Source organism: Amblyomma maculatum, chromosome 1 (assembly GCF_055883805.1).
Source record: "Amblyomma maculatum isolate TAMU_Amacu chromosome 1, ASM5588380v1, whole genome shotgun sequence".
NCBI classification, from domain to species: domain Eukaryota; kingdom Metazoa; phylum Arthropoda; class Arachnida; order Ixodida; family Ixodidae; genus Amblyomma; species Amblyomma maculatum.
Window position 1 is genome coordinate 140791406 of NC_139344.1, and position 16590 is coordinate 140807995.

Here is a 16590-nt window from a genome sequence, read left to right on the forward strand (position 1 = left end):
CTATAGTTTCGCCATGCCTTCGGATCTGATTGTGACTGGCTGCATTTCAGAAAAATTAAACATGACTAGAAGGGAATGTCGGAAGTGAGTTCGTGAGTGAACACAGAAGCGAAATATGTGTTCATGACCTCAGCGCACTGATTACCCGGCACATGCGAGCCATCAGAATTGGTCAATGTCATGTGTGGCAGGCAGCGTTTTGGGGTTAAGACACTGGTCTTAAAACTATTTTCTTTATTTTAAGTCCAATTCTTGTGAAACAGCAAAAACTTGTTCAGTTTTTTATACAGATTTCAAATATGCAAGTTGTTTTTTTTCTAAGTCAATTAGTACCAAATATATATGATATTAATTAGTGATTAATTAGTGCCTCCATGCAATAAAACTGGCATGTTGAAAAATAATTTTTAATGCATAGGAGCTTAGTACAATGACCAAAGAGTGCAATGATCAGAACAGTTTTTCAATTTTACCCTTATAAGCAATATTACAGCACTTTGAACATCAATGTTCAATTTGCACCTGTCATGCACCAATGAACATAGCAAAAGAAAAAATTTTTGAAGCTCAATTAGAGAATTCTGTTTTGATCATTGCACTGTGTACACCTTCAGCTCTTTTTAGCAAAAAAAAAGTACATCTCTAGCTGTCCTAGAAGCAGAGATATTGATGAACCAAAACAGCCAAGAGTCGAAAATTTGCATTTTTAGAAAATGAGGAAAAACAGATGAGGCGCATTTCATTCGAAATGGCCACAAGATGTAGGCATGTTTAGACTCCCTGAGAGTTAATAGGCGCCAGGCATGTAGTCCAATTGCTTAGCTTGAGTAGAATGCCGCTTCCTGAGGGTCTGATGCATGCTTTCAGCAGCAGCACGCTTCCAAGTACCGACTCGGCTGTTCGGCGCCTGTCCTTCTCAGCCATCCTCTTGATACTATGCAGGCCAGGGTTTATACTGAGCTCTCTCAGTATTAGTGCTGATGTCTTCTGATTTCCTGCATTGAAGCGGGCCACAGCCTCTGCAACGGCTGCCTGAACAGAAAACAGTGAAGCATGGCGCTCCTTGGGTGCGAGCGACCATATCAGAGTGTGTAAGCACTCATTATTATTTTGTGTTTTTCCACGGAGGCACCGCTCCAGCAGCTTTGGGTCTGCCAAGCGTTCATAGATGGGCAGAAGTGCTTGGCACACATGGGGCGGCAAATTATACTTGTGCTTGGGAGCTGGTTCTCCCTTGGCTGCAGCAGCATTTTGGCGGCACCACGAATTTGGGCCTGTTGGGCACAGAGTGTGGTTTGCCATGCTGTCGTTTGAAGTTATGTGATGGCAGGTAGCCATCACAGCCTTGTGCATGGCCCCAATATCTTCAGTATGGGACTTCAAAGCCCAGCAGTAATATGATGTCAACTTAGTGACAAGGTCGCCCGTTAGTTTGCCTTTTCCACTAAGACTCTCCTGTGCATTGCCTTTGTGCTTGGCAATTGCATTGCGCAGGGCCGTGCCCATTCGCTTCTGTACATGGTTTATGCAGTCTTCTTTCTCAATCTTTACATAGCCATACACATCTGCTTCTTTCAATGCCAGAAATGTACGGCTATCGCCCTCTGAAAGTAAAGTAGTGTACCTGAGGACATGTTTTTCCCACGATCTTTCAAACAGAACAAGCCCAGCCTGCACTTCCATTTCACCGGACTTTTTGTCCGTGTTCTTCTGGCACAAATGGCTCTCTTTCCATGCCTCATAGGATGGGTCATCTTCTTTAGGCCCACGCTCGCACCCGGCACAGGAGTTGCTGAGCAGTAGTGCAGCACGAGTCCAGTGAAGAGCTCGATTACGGCGCCAACACCGATGCGCGATGAATGACCACGCGTCATCCAAGAACCATCGAACGATACGCAAATGTTCCTGGGGTTGTCCAGGTTCAGTTCGTGGTAGAGCTGCCGAACTGAATTAGCGCTCTCCTTGCAAACTTCCTCGGCTGCGCGCGTCGCTGCCGGCGTCAGCTTGCGTTTCACGTAGCCTTGCCACGTTTTCGTGTGCAGGCCACGATGCGATATGTTCATCGCTGCAAACACATCATTCAGCGCAGTTTGCCGATTTCCTGTACTTTGCATCGCGCGTGCAGCACGAACGTTCACGGCAAACGGGTTTATCTTTTGGTTGCCTAGCACGCACGGCGAGCTCCACGCCAACGAAATCTCTTCGCAATCCTCGCACACAAGAGAGAGTTTTACGGCTAGACCGTACTCACGATCTCTTTTTGCAGCCGCACGTCCCCACCGCACACTTTGCACAGCACTGCGGGCATCAGTTCGTTAAAGGTCTTCAAACACACAATATTGAATGTTTCTGTGTACCTATTGTCCGTACCGTCAAAGGGACGGGCGTTGCAGTTGCCGATGATGTCCGCTTTTCTCTTTGTTGCTGCGGTTGATTCCAACTCCTGTAGCATTCCTTCCGCTTTTCTTTCATTTTCGACGACATCCGAAGGCTGCATCATCATCGTGTCGTGGCGGACGCGGCTGTGCTGGCTGTGCGTTGACGCCACCGAACTCGTTGCTAGGCCTAACGCGGGGATTGCTTCAGTGGCCGCTGGCTCCTGGACATCCTCGGGGCTTTCGGCTGACGCCGGACTTTTTCGCAAGTTGACACCGCAAGCACTCTTTTTCTTTCTGCCAAATTTGTGGCGCGAGCGAAACTTCGTGAAAGGCATCGTTGCACGCCAGCGCTGGCTCTTCGACAAAATGGCAGCTTTCATCAGTCGCCAGCGGGCCCAGCAGACAACGCATGACGGAGTCGGCCAATCAAATAGCTCGATTGCAGTCACGTGCACGCAGCAGCGAATCACACCCCATGTTTTCATTTTCTTTGTGGTTCGTTTTCTTGGTGGCCATTGAGAGCAGACAAGCAGCAGCGGCGGGAAATTGAAGCCCAAAGATCCCGCTTTCAAACGAGCCCAACATGGCCGAAAGCGGTGCGTCGGAACGACGGTACCGCCGAATAGAAAATGTGCCGTTTTGTCGTCTTCTCTTGCGCATATTAATCGCGCGCGATGATCAAAAGTCAATATCGCGCCAAAAATACTGATTTTTAGAAGAAGAAAATTTGTGAACTTGGAGATTAATAGCTGCAGAATCCGAAAATGCCCTTTTCAGAAACTCGATTTTTTTGTCATTTTTTGCTCCCAAAGACCCGTGTCCCCCCTTAATAAGCTCCAAAATTTCTGCAGTTTCTCGCGAAGAATAGTTAGAAGGTCTTGGTGAAAAAATTTTCGGTTGGAGCGCTTCAATTGGCCCATGTATTCACATAGTACTTTGAAGTAGGAAGACCACTTCTGGAGGGAATTTGCTTTCTTAGCTTCTCGAAGAATGTTTTTTTCTTCTGGCTAGTTTGCACAATGAATTAGACAACAAAGGCTTACTGGCATCCCCCCAAATGTGTACTTGGGGTCATACCTGTCGATGAGAAAAAGTATTTTGTGTTTGTATGAGGATCAATTTTGTTCCCAACTGTTCTATAATGAGCGACAGGACTGAAATGTTGCAGAAAGTTATCAAGTTCTGTATTTATCTTGTCAAAATTAGCTTTGTTGTAGTCCCTGATGTACTTTAAGGTTGACGATTTTGTAACATAAAGGAGAGGTCGAATAAGAGAATGTTGTGATTGCTTACGCCGTTGATGCTTTGAACAGACTTAATTCAGGATTAGAGACGAGGATCAAATCCAGAATGTTGGAACCACGGGTTGGCATAGTGACCATCTGAGTGAAATTGAACGTGAGGGTAAGGTCGACAAAGTTTTTTGATAGGGTGGATTTAGCAGTGAAATTATTCCAGTCTATATCAGGGAAATTGAAGTCACCAGACAGTAAGAAGGTGGCACAAGGGAAGCAGAAAAGCAAGTTTAAAGAGTGAATTTCATCAACGAAATAATTATCGCTGTCAGGTGCGCAGTAGCAAGAAAAAATTATTAGCGTGTTCGCCGGGAATGAAACATGGAGGCAAAGAATTTCGTGATGACAGTTACCGTATTTACTCGAATCTAACGCGCCCTCGATTGTAACGCGCACCCGTTTTTCGTGACCCCCACCCCCGAAAAAAAAAAAAGCTCTGATTGTAACGCGCACCCGTTCTCCGCGAAAAAGAGTACCGCGCACCTAACGCTTTCATACAGCAATACAACTTCGTCTCGTTTGGAAAAGCAAAGATTTAATCTCGGTGCACTAAAAAACACACACACAAACGGAAACGGCTTATCTTGCCAAGATTGTCACTATGCCGGCACAAGGTTCACTCGTCGTCGCTGTCAGACAACTCCTTGTCACTGCTGACGGACCAAAGCATCTCATCCTCGGTGCCGTCCATGGCATTCGATATGCCACATTTTTTAAAGGCCTTGATGACCATGGCAGACGGTATCGTGCACAACGCATCTTTCGCCCATCCAGTGAACTCTTGCAGCGAGGCACGCTTCATTCTGTTGCTGGGAGTGAATTCATGGCAGCCACTCACAAGCCATTCGGTGTAGAGCGCCCGAATCCTATCTTTCACTGGCTTGTTCAAGCAAACATCGAGCGGCTGGAGCTGCGATGTCATGCCACCTGGTATCACGACAAGGTCGGTGTTGCACGCAGCGAGCTTGTCCTTGATGTGTTGGTCGAGATGGCACTTGAAAGCGTCGAGCACAAGCATCGCACGCAGGCCCAAACTGCCGCCGGGTCTCTTGCGCCAGACGTTATCGATCCAGTCGGCGACCAAGTCCGTTGTCATCCAACCTTTTTCATTGGCGCGCACAATCACGCCACTCGGAAACACGATTCCTTTCGGGAGCGTCTTGCGCCTGAATATGAGATACGGGGGCAGCTTGTGTCCATCCGCGGTGCAACAAAGCATTGCGGTGACGCGTGTTTTTTCGTGGCCGGAAGACAACACGCGCACTTGCTTCGCCCCCTTCTTTTCAACGGTTGTGGTGGCAGGCATGTCAAAGTACAGCGGTGTCTGATCGGCATTTCCAATCTGGCCGAGGTGGTAGCCGTACTTGCGGCGCAAACTTAGAACAAACCGCTGAAAACTGTGCAGCTTTTCTTCGTACTCTTCAGGTAACTTCTGGCATATCCCTGTCCGCCTTCGAAGAGAAAAGCCTTTTCTCTTCATAAAATTAGACAGCCAGCACCTGCTCGCTTTAAAGTCGCTCCGCGTTAGCCCTGTTTGTAGGGCTAGCTGCATCGCCCGGACTTTGAGCAGGTCCGTCGTCACTGGCCGCTGCGCCGCTCGCTGCTCTAGAACATATTCTGCGAGCCGCTCTTCTATTTCGGTGAACCGGCCCTGCTTCGGTCCACTGAAACCTTTTCGTGTAGCCTTGCTGCCGAAAATCTTTTCCTTCTGCTTGCGCCAGTCCCGCACGCATGTCTCCGGAACTCCGAATGCGCGTGATGCGGCCCGATTTCCGTCCGTCTCTGCACACACGATGACTTTCCTTTTAAATGCGGCATCATGATGAACTCGACGAATCTTCGGCACGTCCATACTGGTCGGTCAATCGCAGAAAACGGGTAGGCTAACCAAAGCACATGTACCAAAGCACACGAAGGACGCTACTGCAGCTAGGCATAGACAGCTAGACCAGCTAGTAGGCTCGAAGTGCATACCAGGCGGCCATTTTGAAATGCCGATGGCGATATGATGTCGGAGATTTAGGGTCGTACTCGATTCTAACGCGCACCCAATTTTTGGACACGATATATCGGAAAAAAGGTGCGCGTTAGATTCGAGTAAATACGGTAATTGCTATGCGCTGACAAAGTGAGACGAGTCTGGGATTCATAAATACCCAGACGCCTCCTCCTCGACGCCTTATGCGGTCATGCCTATGAATGGTGAAGGTGACGATACAGTCAAACCTCGATATAACGAACACGCATATAACGAATTATTGAATATAGCGAACTCTTCCAAAATATTTTTGTCAAACACATGTATTTTTAATTTGCCATAGCGAAAACGGATATTGCGAACTTCGCGACGCTAAGCACAACCTCACTTTAGTAACAGGAGGCAGGCTTCATTGCACTACATGTGTGTTGTGCGGCGCAGCAAACGTTCAGGATTACCTCGCAGGCGCTGACAGCGCCACAGATGCCACGACGGCATTGGGAGTTGACATCCAAAGAAATCTATGGCCTTTGAGATCACCCCGCGCGCCTGAGGTGATCTCGGAGGCCATAAGAAATCGTTCGCATCTCACAATCGCTGACAGCGCCGCTTCAGCAACGGCGGCAGCGGCACGATCGACTGTTTTTTTGCCTTTTTGCATGAAGGAAGGAAACAACTTGCTTTTTTGGTTTTCGCGCCATTCGCGTTTTTTAGTTTTGGCATGTTATGGTGTTAGCAGTGGCATGGCCGTCATACCGTTTGGCGGAGGCTGTGTCGGTCGTCGTGTCGAGTGTGGTGCGCGGGTGTGCCTAGTGCTGTGATGGCGGTGAACGTGAAAAAAAGAGCAGCACTGACGTTAAAGACCTGGCTCAAGATAAAGGCAGTTTACAAGAGGAGACTGACTGACACTCTTCTCGTGAAGCTTCTTATGAAGCAGGCTTGAAGATCGACTTGAGTGGCATGGGACAGCGTGAAAGGCGAAACGATTGCCAACTGCTTTCGGCACGCAGGTTTTGTTCCAGCAGAGGCCTGTGCATCAAGTGACGATGGGGACGAAGCAGAAACAGAGCTCCGCGAGCTCGATGGGCCTGGAACGGGTTTTGTAGGTGACATGCCCGCAACAATGACTGTAGAGGACTTTGTAGGCGGTGACGACATTGCGGCGACCACGGCTGTACTGATGGACGCCGAAATTGCTGAGGAAGTTTCTGAACATCCCGCAGACGAAACGCTTGCTGCATTGGATTTACTGCGCCGCCACTATGGTGCTAGTGAGAGCAGTGGGTTTGCCCTTGTTGAGCGTTTGCAAACTGTGGAACAGGGCGTGATACAGAACGCGACCACCACAAAAAAGCAGGCCGCGATAACACAGTTCTTTGCGCGTAAATAAATGAACGTGACCCAAGAAGGCACCCTCCGAGTTGCTGTGCCTTCTCCGATTGAATTTTGCTGCTCTTGCATGTATTTTCTACAAAATTTTATATTACGAATTATGGATAGAGCGAACTATTTTCCCGATTTTTTAACTGTTTGTTATAACAAGGTTTCACTGTATTAATGAGAAGTTTGTAGTCCTGAATTTCTGGGCTAAGCCATGATTCAGTTATTATTGCAATGTCAGTATCGTTATCTGTAAGAAAGGTTTCCAGGGCTTCCTTTTTGCACATGTAACTGTGAACATTGAGAGCATGATAGACACTGTGTTAACAGTTGGTGCTTTTGGAGGGTAAAGGCTTAGATGAGGTGCATGTGAAACCAATGTGCATGTGAAACCACGTGCGCAATTTGATAGCTATGATAGTTCTACGATTGAACTGGACTCAGCTTTGTAGATGAACTGTTTATTATCCATGACTAGTTTATCATATCGGACCTTAAACTTGAATTCATACTGGGATGCGTATAAGTAGTTTTTTCCTAGCTAGACGCACTCGTGCTTATCTGATAAGTCTTCTCTAATAAAAAAAGATGTGTCCTTCAGTTCTGATGATGCGGCAAGGATTTTAGATTTATCTTTGAAACACAGAAATTTTACGATAATGGGACGATTCTTGGATGCCTGAAAGCGACCCAACCTGTGTGCTCTTTCAATTTGTTCGGCTGTGATTGTGATGTTTAGTTTCTGTGATAAAAGAATAACGATATGTGTTTCAGATTGAGCCCATGTTTCCGTGCTAGAATCTTGAATTCCAAAGAACAGCAAATTTGATCGGCGCAGATGACTTTACGCATCTTCGCGCTTTTCTGTAAGTGTTCTGTTTTCAGTTGTCAGCTTGGCAACGTCGCCATTTGAGCTAAAAGATGTGTTCGGCTCTGCGGCCTGAATCTTTTCTACTGCTTTTTCGAGGATGTCAACACGGGAGGAAAGGCCATTAATGAGACTCTGTATGTTATTCTGTGCTGAACGGATTAATGCGATTTCACTAAATATTGTGCATTGGATTGATTCAAGTCGCGACAGAGTGAGAAATTTGTTCCAGAGAAATAGATGATTCGCTGTTCTCAGGTCAGGGGTTTAGTTCCACGTCACCCGACATGATGAGTAGGAACGAAAGGTCGCAGTATGTGTGGCAGAAAGAACAAAGTAGGCGATACGATATCTTCGTACAGTCGCACAGCTCGATGGGGCACGACACCGCAAGCAAAAAAGGATCGTTTGTTCGTGCACAAGTGGCGTTTGCCAGAGGGATGGCGGAAGGTCGCCGCCTGTCGGTTTGTTTTCGCTTGCTGAAGGAAGCGGTTGAACCGGCACGTGTGGCTGAGGCAGCAGTGGCTCTTTAGGATGGGCGTCGCGGGAGGTTGTGGCTATGGTCCACAGCAGGGCTACCTGGAATAACAATGACGGATGACTGACCATGTTCCTCACGGTGGCGTGCCCCAACTGGCCATAGAATGGTGGCGCCTGAAGTATTCGCCGCGATTCGCCCGCGCTGAAGGTAGAACCAGGTTGCCAGACGAAGGAGTTCATTCCGGCTAGGGATGGCGGAAGGCCGTCGCCGGTTTGTTTTCGCTTGCTGAAGGAGGCGGTTGTACCGGCATGTGTGTCTGAGGCAGCAGTGGCTCTTTAGGATGGGTGTCGCGTCCACAGCAGGGCTATCTGGAATAACAACGACGGATGACTGACCATGTTCCTCGCGGTGGCGTTCCCCTCTCTGGAGCCAGTTTATTGTGAAGTGTGCATTGTTTACATCAATGCATCCATGTCACGCACCACGACCACCCAGAAACAGCACGTTTCTAGCGAGTCTGATACATCTACAGGAAAGTTTTGATATGACAGCAGCAGGGACACACAGAGGAGACATCTGCTTGTCACAATTCACCACAGAGAGTGAAATTATGTCAAACCAACCTGAAACATCAACTAGCATCTGCTGACAATAAGGTTCATGGGTGCCGCACGCTGGTCTAAAGATATTCATTGTGCTCTTAAAGGTCCCCTGAAAGGGGTCACCATATCGATTTTTTTTTTTTTAACCTTTTTTTAATGTATTCGTGGTGCTTCATTTTTTTTAGTTTTAACTTCTTACCCGAGGCCCTTTTTTTTCCGCCGGGCGACCAGCGCAATATATCGACGCTCACCTTGGTATGAGCAGCAAGTATGCCCCTTTTGTTTACGATGCCTGCAAATAGCACGTTGGTCTTGTTGCTGCAGTATGTGGGTCAGATGTGCCATGATTTAGTAACAATTGAATGATAATGCGTTTTTCCTTCGGCACTTAGCATATATGCTTTTCGTGGCGTATGTAGCTGCAGTTGAGCGGTCAGGTCAGAGTTAACGGGAGCTCGCAGTCGAAGCGGCGACGGCGGCGATATGTTGGCTCAGAAATGTGAACGAAGGAGCGTGTTGGTGGCAGCAGATATCGCTCGCTCGCGCCTCCGAATGCTCAAATGTAAATGAGCCAAGCGCATCTGCTGCTCCAAATTCTTAAGGTGAGACATGGCTCTTAAAGCTATTTTTCTTAATTTTCAACCAAACTTGATAAAACTAGGTAGTCTGATTCAGTTTCTTGAACTGATTTCAAATATGTAACTATTTTTCCAATTGGCCAATTAGTTCAAAAGATAGATGAAATTAATTGTTCACAATTTGCAGAAACAATGAAAAAGTAACCACAGTAAAAAAAAAAATTCATATTGACACTTTGCTAGGTACTAGAAAGCATAATGCATACAATGTTGGGAGCACTTTTTTGATAAAACAAATATTAGCGATGTTATAGCATTTCAAAGTCCACCATTCAAATATGGGTGCCCTACTGTCTGACCTAGAGCAAAATTTTAGAATTTTTGAAACGTAAATTGCAAAATCTGCTCCTAACATTGTGTGCTTTGCACTTTTAGCTACATGCCACAACAAAAATTATGATTCTACCTCCATTGAAGGCAGAGATATCGCTTCTGCAAATAAGCAAGAAGTCAAGAATCGGTGTTTTGAGAAAACGAGAAAAAAAGAGATTGGGCTCTCTTTTAATCAAAAATGTAGAGAAAATATTGCAATATTTTGCAATGTAAGTGACTAGAAGGCACCACGGATGTAGTCAGACTGACTATGGCCACCCAAATGGCATTTTTTGAAAGCGTGCTGCATGTCCGCAGTGGTCTTGCACTTGTTTGCAGATGCCACTGCTCGGCAGTGGTCTTTCGCTGCAATGCGCTTCATGCTTGGTGTCCCAGGGTTGAGGTGCAGCTTTTTCAATATTGCTGCAGAGGAGTTTTGGCAACCAGCATTATCTCATAACAGCCTCAGCCACAGCAGCTTGCACCTTGAAATGTGAGGCATACTGTTCTTTTCGTGCCAGTGACCATATCAGGGAGTGGAGACATTCATTGGTGTTTTGAGTTCTGCCCCGTTGGCACCGCTCAAGAAGCCTTTCATCAGACAGGCGCTCATAAATGGGCAACAAGGCCTCACATACGTGCGGAGGCAGATTGTAGCGGTGCTTAAGGGCTGTCTCACCCTTAGTTCTTGCTGCATTTTGCCGGCCCCATGAGCTCGGTCCTGGTGGGCAATAGCTGTGGTTAGACACCAAGTCATTTGATGTTATGTGGCGATAAGTGGCCATCACTGCCCTCTTCATTCCTTGCACATCACCCTTGTGAGTCTTCAGGGCCCAGCCATAGTAGCTTGCCAACTTTGCCACTAGGTCTGCGGTCAGTTTGCCTTTACCACCAAGGCTCTCCAAACCAGGGCCCTTATGTTTAATGATGAGGTTTCGCAAGCTCGTGCCCATCCGTTTCTATACGTGGTTGATAGTCTTCTTTCTCAACTGAAATTTACCCATACATCCGGGCATCCTGCAGCGCAAGAAAAGCGCGGCTGTCCCCATCTGAGAGTAGGGTGGTGTATCTAGGTTGTGCCGTTGCAGTGATCTCTGGAAAAGGGTGAGAGCAGCCTCAACTTCCATTTACCAAACTTCTTGGTGGTGTTTTTCTGGCATGCATGGGTCTCCATCCAAGCCTTGTATGCCGGGTCATCTTCGCTTGGGGCACGCTCGCAACCAGCGCAAAAATTACTCAGGACCACGTAATCGAGAACCAGTCCTGTAAACAGCTCGATGACCGTGCCAACGCCGATATGGGACGAGTGGCCACGCGTCATCCAGGAACCGTCGTATGACACAGCAATGTTTCCGGGATTCGCAACCTGCAACTCATCATATAGATCCCGGACCGATTGCGCGCACAGAGACGTTTGCTTCTCGGCAGCAAGAGCTGCCGCGGGCGCCAGCTTCTTCTTCACGTACCTTTGCCAATTTTGTTGTGGAGGCCACAGTGCGAAATGTTGATGGTCCCAAAAACATCATTGAGTGCCGTTTGTCGATTCCCGGTGGCTTGCATCGCGCGCGCAGCAAGGACGTTCACAACGAATGGGTTGCACTTCTCTTTTCCGTTCACACGGGGCGAGCTCCACGCCGACGCAACATCACCGCAGCACGCGCACTCGATAATAATCTTTATGGCGAGGCCATATTCACGTTCACCTTTCCCTACCGTGACGCTACCGCCGCACACCTTGCACTTCACGAACGACATCAACGCGTTCATTGAGTCCAAACTGACGACAACGAAGCCCGCCTCGATGTCCGATGGCGCGGCAGCAACATTGTCAGCGCGAGTGAAAAAATCCATCTTTCGCTTGGTGGCCTGCGTTGGCGAAAGAACTTGTAGCTTTTTTTGGGCTTCCATTTCTCTCTGCAACAACTCCGTACGCTGCAATATTTCAGTGTCGCGCCGAATGCGGCTGCCGTCCGGAATGCATTCACTCGTCGGCGATCCGGTGAGGCCTAAGTCCACTTCGGTACTGTCCGCGGCTTCGGCATCACTTGCTGTTGGCGGCGGACTATTCTCGACGCCGGCCGAAGGAACTGAGTGCTTCTTGAAGTTGTAGGCCGATCGTTTCTTCTTTTTGCCAAACTTGTGACTCGTGGCAAACTTCGGCGTTGCTTCCGACATCGTGCCGCACTCATCCCAACCCTACGACTGAACAAGGAGAGACGCGTCGCCTGCGGAGGAGCAGACGACGGGAACTTTGCGCGGCCAATCACAGCGCGCTTTTCAATCACGTGTGCTAGCTCGACGAATAGAACCGCGCGTTTGGACTTTTTTTAAGCTCGGATTTCAACGTCGCCAGTAAGCTGGCGGAGGCACTTGTGGCAGGAAATTGGAAAAGAAAGGCCGCTCTTTCCAACGAGACCAAGATGGCTGCGATCGCGCGTGTAGGAAACGATCTACGCGCCTCAGAAAAAAACGTTTTTGCGCGGATTTCGGCTGACAGTGATGCTATAAATTGATTCTGTGGCCCAAATACTGCACCGCGAAATATAAAACCTGGCGAATTAAAGGAATAATAGCTACAGATTCTGAAAATGTCAGTTTCAAAAAATTGATTTTTTTGCGATTTTTTCGTCTCAAAGAGCCGTGTCCCCCCTTAATTCAGGCGCTGCAGGTCCAAACTTGAAACTATCCGAGCACGCATGAAATGCCTGAGCCGGAACATAACCGAAACCTCCAAGTATATTTTTGTATTTGCCTTGCAACGTTTACGTTGCCTCTTCGCCGTTGTTTACGTATGATAAAAGTGTGTTATTATATTCGAGACAAAACTTATGACCGCATTCAAACGGGCAACGTAATTCACATTTGTCAGCCTCCGGGATCTCTAGCACGTCACATAATTTGTAGTTGCGAGTTTCGGCTGTGGCAGCGATACCTGTATTTCTGTTCGTCCTCTTTACTATCTCATAACAGCTCTGTTTTCAGTATGAGTGGATTTTTTGTAATCAGGAATTGGCATTGTATCAATGCATTGTATTGTCCCTTTAAAGCAAGAAGCGGTGAGTGACTTGATTTACAAGATGTCACCACTTGTCTACAAGACGAAGGACAGCTCTCCGGCAGCGTTTTTCCAAATACAAGGAAGAGAATGTGGTGGCATTTCACCGCTTTGTGACTGCACTGTGCAGGATGAGAAATTTCATTATGTCCCATATCAGGAAAGCTGATGCGACGTCGCTGACATTCGACATGCCACCCCAACATCACAGTGAGCACAGTGAGCGAAAATGAAGTTCCGTCCATTGCAATAATAACAACCGGCAGCGAAAATCAACAATGCACTGTAGGTGCTCTGAATAATATCGGACAACATTTGGCTGTGTATGATGCTCCACTTTTTTATACATATTGCATGTCCTTTCTGCAGATGAGGTATTTAGGGCATATTAGCAAAATTTACGCGCCTCCTTTCTGAAGCTTTAATTTTTGAAAAGAAATAAAGTGTGCAAATTATGCGAGTACATACGGTATTTTAACTTTACATTTTAGGATTAAGCCTACACTGTTAAATTTTAAAAAAAATGTATACAGTCAACGACCGAATTTTCGGACCTGCCCCATATTCCGGACGTCTTCGTGGCACCGCCACGTGCCTCATAGAATAAATGTATAAAGGCATCTGAAATTTCGGACGCTCGAACACACCGCCATCCAATTTTTCAGACGTTTTGACGCGACGGAAGGTCTGAAACCGCAACTGCATCATACAAAGCCGCCATTTTGGCTATCTCCCAGTCTGCGTACCATGTCACAGCTTTGAACAACTAGCCGTACTAGCCATACCTAGCCGTCACACACCAATTTGGTCTGGTCACGCTGGCTTACCAGCACCTCTTCCGGAGTTTCCGGAAGCGCCATCGATGCCGCGACTGTTTCGCCTTTTCATTGCGCAGACTCATCGCAGACCACATGGCGTTTTTTCGCTAAGCTGGTGCATGGTTTTGCTACGTGCTACATAGTGCGTCAAGTGTGCTCTGCGATGCTAGGCCTAGGTGCTTCAACACTTCACAACAAGAGGATTTTGCTTGCCCGCGATGGCCCCCACTCCGTCCTCGCCGATGGCATCGAAGCGTGGAAAACAGTACAGTCGGTTAATGATGGAGAAGAAAGAAAGAAGAAAGTAATGAGCGGCCGATCGCAGGCTGACGTGGGTAAGGAGTTCGGCATTTCAAAGCAAACAGTCCCGGATTTTCTCGAGAACAAGGGCAAGATCCTGGAAGCGGCCGAAAAACCATCTGGTGCCAAAAAAAAGAATGTAAGCCAAGGTGTTCACCCAAAACTTGAGGAAGCCCTCATCGCGTGGCTTAATTCAATGACTGTAAAGCGGTTGCCGGTCTCGGGCGGCGTCTTGAAAGAAAAAGCAGAAACTCTCACGCTTCAAATGAGCATTGACGATTTTAAGTTTAGTGATGGGTGGCTGAGAAACTTTAAACATCGGAATGACCGCAAGTTCAAGGTATGCGGTGAGAGCGGCGTCGTCGACAATGCAGTTATTGAGCAGTACCGCAACGAAAAACTACAGTCTTTGTTGCAGCAGTTCTCTACTGACAATGTTTCCAACTGTGACGAAACTGGCTTATTTTATAATATGTTGCCGGAGAGAGAGAGAGAGAGAAAACATTTATTGCTCTAAAAAGTTTCTGGATTTTGCGGCGGGCCGATGTCTTCGTATCTTCGGCCTCTTCACAAGGTCGGCACCCCTATTCCAGGGCACCGCTGAGTCTTGCTGCTTCGCAGGCGTGCCGCACCAGTGCCCTTTGGGCCGTGAGCTCGCTGCTGGTCAGCAGACCCTCCCATTGTTCCGCACTCGGGTTATTTAGTTTGTGGAAGGCTCTGTTTCGTTCGCATTCCCATGTGATGTGGTATAGTGTGGGGGTTGCCCCGCACCACGGACATGTGTTCCTGTATTGTGTAGGGAACATCTTGTGTAGTATGTATAGATTGTGGAATGTCCCTGCTTGCAGTCTCTACCAGCAGACCGCCTCGTGCTGTGTTAATGATGTTGGGGTGGTGGGTATTTGAATCTCCGCCCTCTGTGGCAGTTTAGTATTTCTGTATACGTTGGTTCCACCGTTATGGGGTCCTCCAGGGCTTCTGACTGCCCTGCTCGGTTCGTGATCTCGCGAACTAGGCTGTCTACCCTCGAGTTACCCTCTATCCCGGTGTGTGCCGGTATCCAGAAAATCCTGTGTCTTAAGGTCTTATTTGGAAGCCTTGCTTCGAGGAGGATGCTCAGCGCTTCCTTGCTTATTTTGCCCCGTGTGTAGTTCCTGCATGCTGCTTTGGAGTCTGTTAGGATTATGAGAGACTTGTTCCTACGGTAACCTTCGGCGGCCGCTAGAGCTACGGCAGCCTCCTCCCCCTCCGTTACCCTACAGTTTCTTAACGTCGCACTGCTGATTGGTTACCCCATGTGGTCTACCACTGCTGCCGCGACTCTGAATTTTCTGGTCCTGCGGTCCCATGGGTATAGGGCCGCGTCTGTGTATACCGTATTTTCCATTGTGGCTAGGTTCCGCTGCACATAGTCTGCCCTGGCCTGCCTTCTAGCGGCGTGGAGGTTGGGATCCATGTTTCTCGGCAGGGGGCTGACATCCAGTGTTTGACGGACCTCGTCTGGAATGGTGGCTGTTCTATCTACGATCCCTTCTACGTCGTGTCCTAATCTCTCTAGGAGCTTGCGGCCGGTGACTGTCTGTTGGAGCCTGACTATTTGCGCACTTAGCTGGGCGTCCGTTAGTTCTTCGAATGTGTTGTTTAGGCCCATTTGTAGCAGCTTTTCATTTGATGTGTTTTTTGGTAGGTGGAGTGCCGTCTTGTACGCTATTCTTAGCAGCGCCTCCGTCTGTTCTTTGTCTTTCTTGGTCATGCGGTGGTATGGCAACGAGTACGTGACTCTGCTGACTATCAGGCTTTTGACGAGCTTGATCGTGTCGCTTTCCTTCATCCCGCTTCTGTTCTGCGATACCCTCTTTATCATGCGGCTTACTTGTTCTGTTGACGTCTTGAGTAGACTGATTGTGTGGGTACATCTTCTGCTTCCTTGGATCCACATGCCTAGGATGCGTATCATGTCCCTTTCCGGTATATTTTGGCCTTCTAACCTTACTGTCAGGTCCACCTTGGTGGGGTTGGACCCTACCCTAAGAAGTTCCGACTTCTCCGTGGCACAGGCGAGGCCCCTTTCTCTCACATACTCTTCTACACATGTTGCTGCTTCCTGCAGTCTCTCTTGCTTTTGTCCTAGCGAGCCTCGATTCGTCCAGACCGTAATGTCGTCGACGTACATTGCATGCTGGATGCCATCGATCTTGCTGAGTTTTCTGGCCAGTCCGATCATCGCAATGTTGAAGAGCACTGGTGAGATTACGGATCCTTGCGGCGTGCCCTTTCGTGGGGTGGTGAAGGTGTCGCTTCGCAGGTCTCCCAACCCCACTGTCGCTGTGCGTTCTGATAGGAAGGATCTTACGTAGTCGTGGGTCCTCCTTCCGCAATTGGCGTTGTTTAGGCCTTCCATGATGGCTTCGTGGCTAACATTGTCGAAGGCCCCTTTGATGTCCAGGGCCATGATAATGCTTTCGCCAGTTCTGGGTGCCTTGTC

The 16590-nt window shown here is 48.1% G+C and overlaps 1 protein-coding gene across 7 annotated transcripts in view; it reads right to left on the minus strand.

Annotated features, from left to right (window-relative positions):
• Window positions 1-16590, minus strand: part of LOC146204170 (uncharacterized) — a 158351-nt gene that overhangs the window by 106039 nt on the left and 35722 nt on the right. The window lies entirely within an intron of this gene.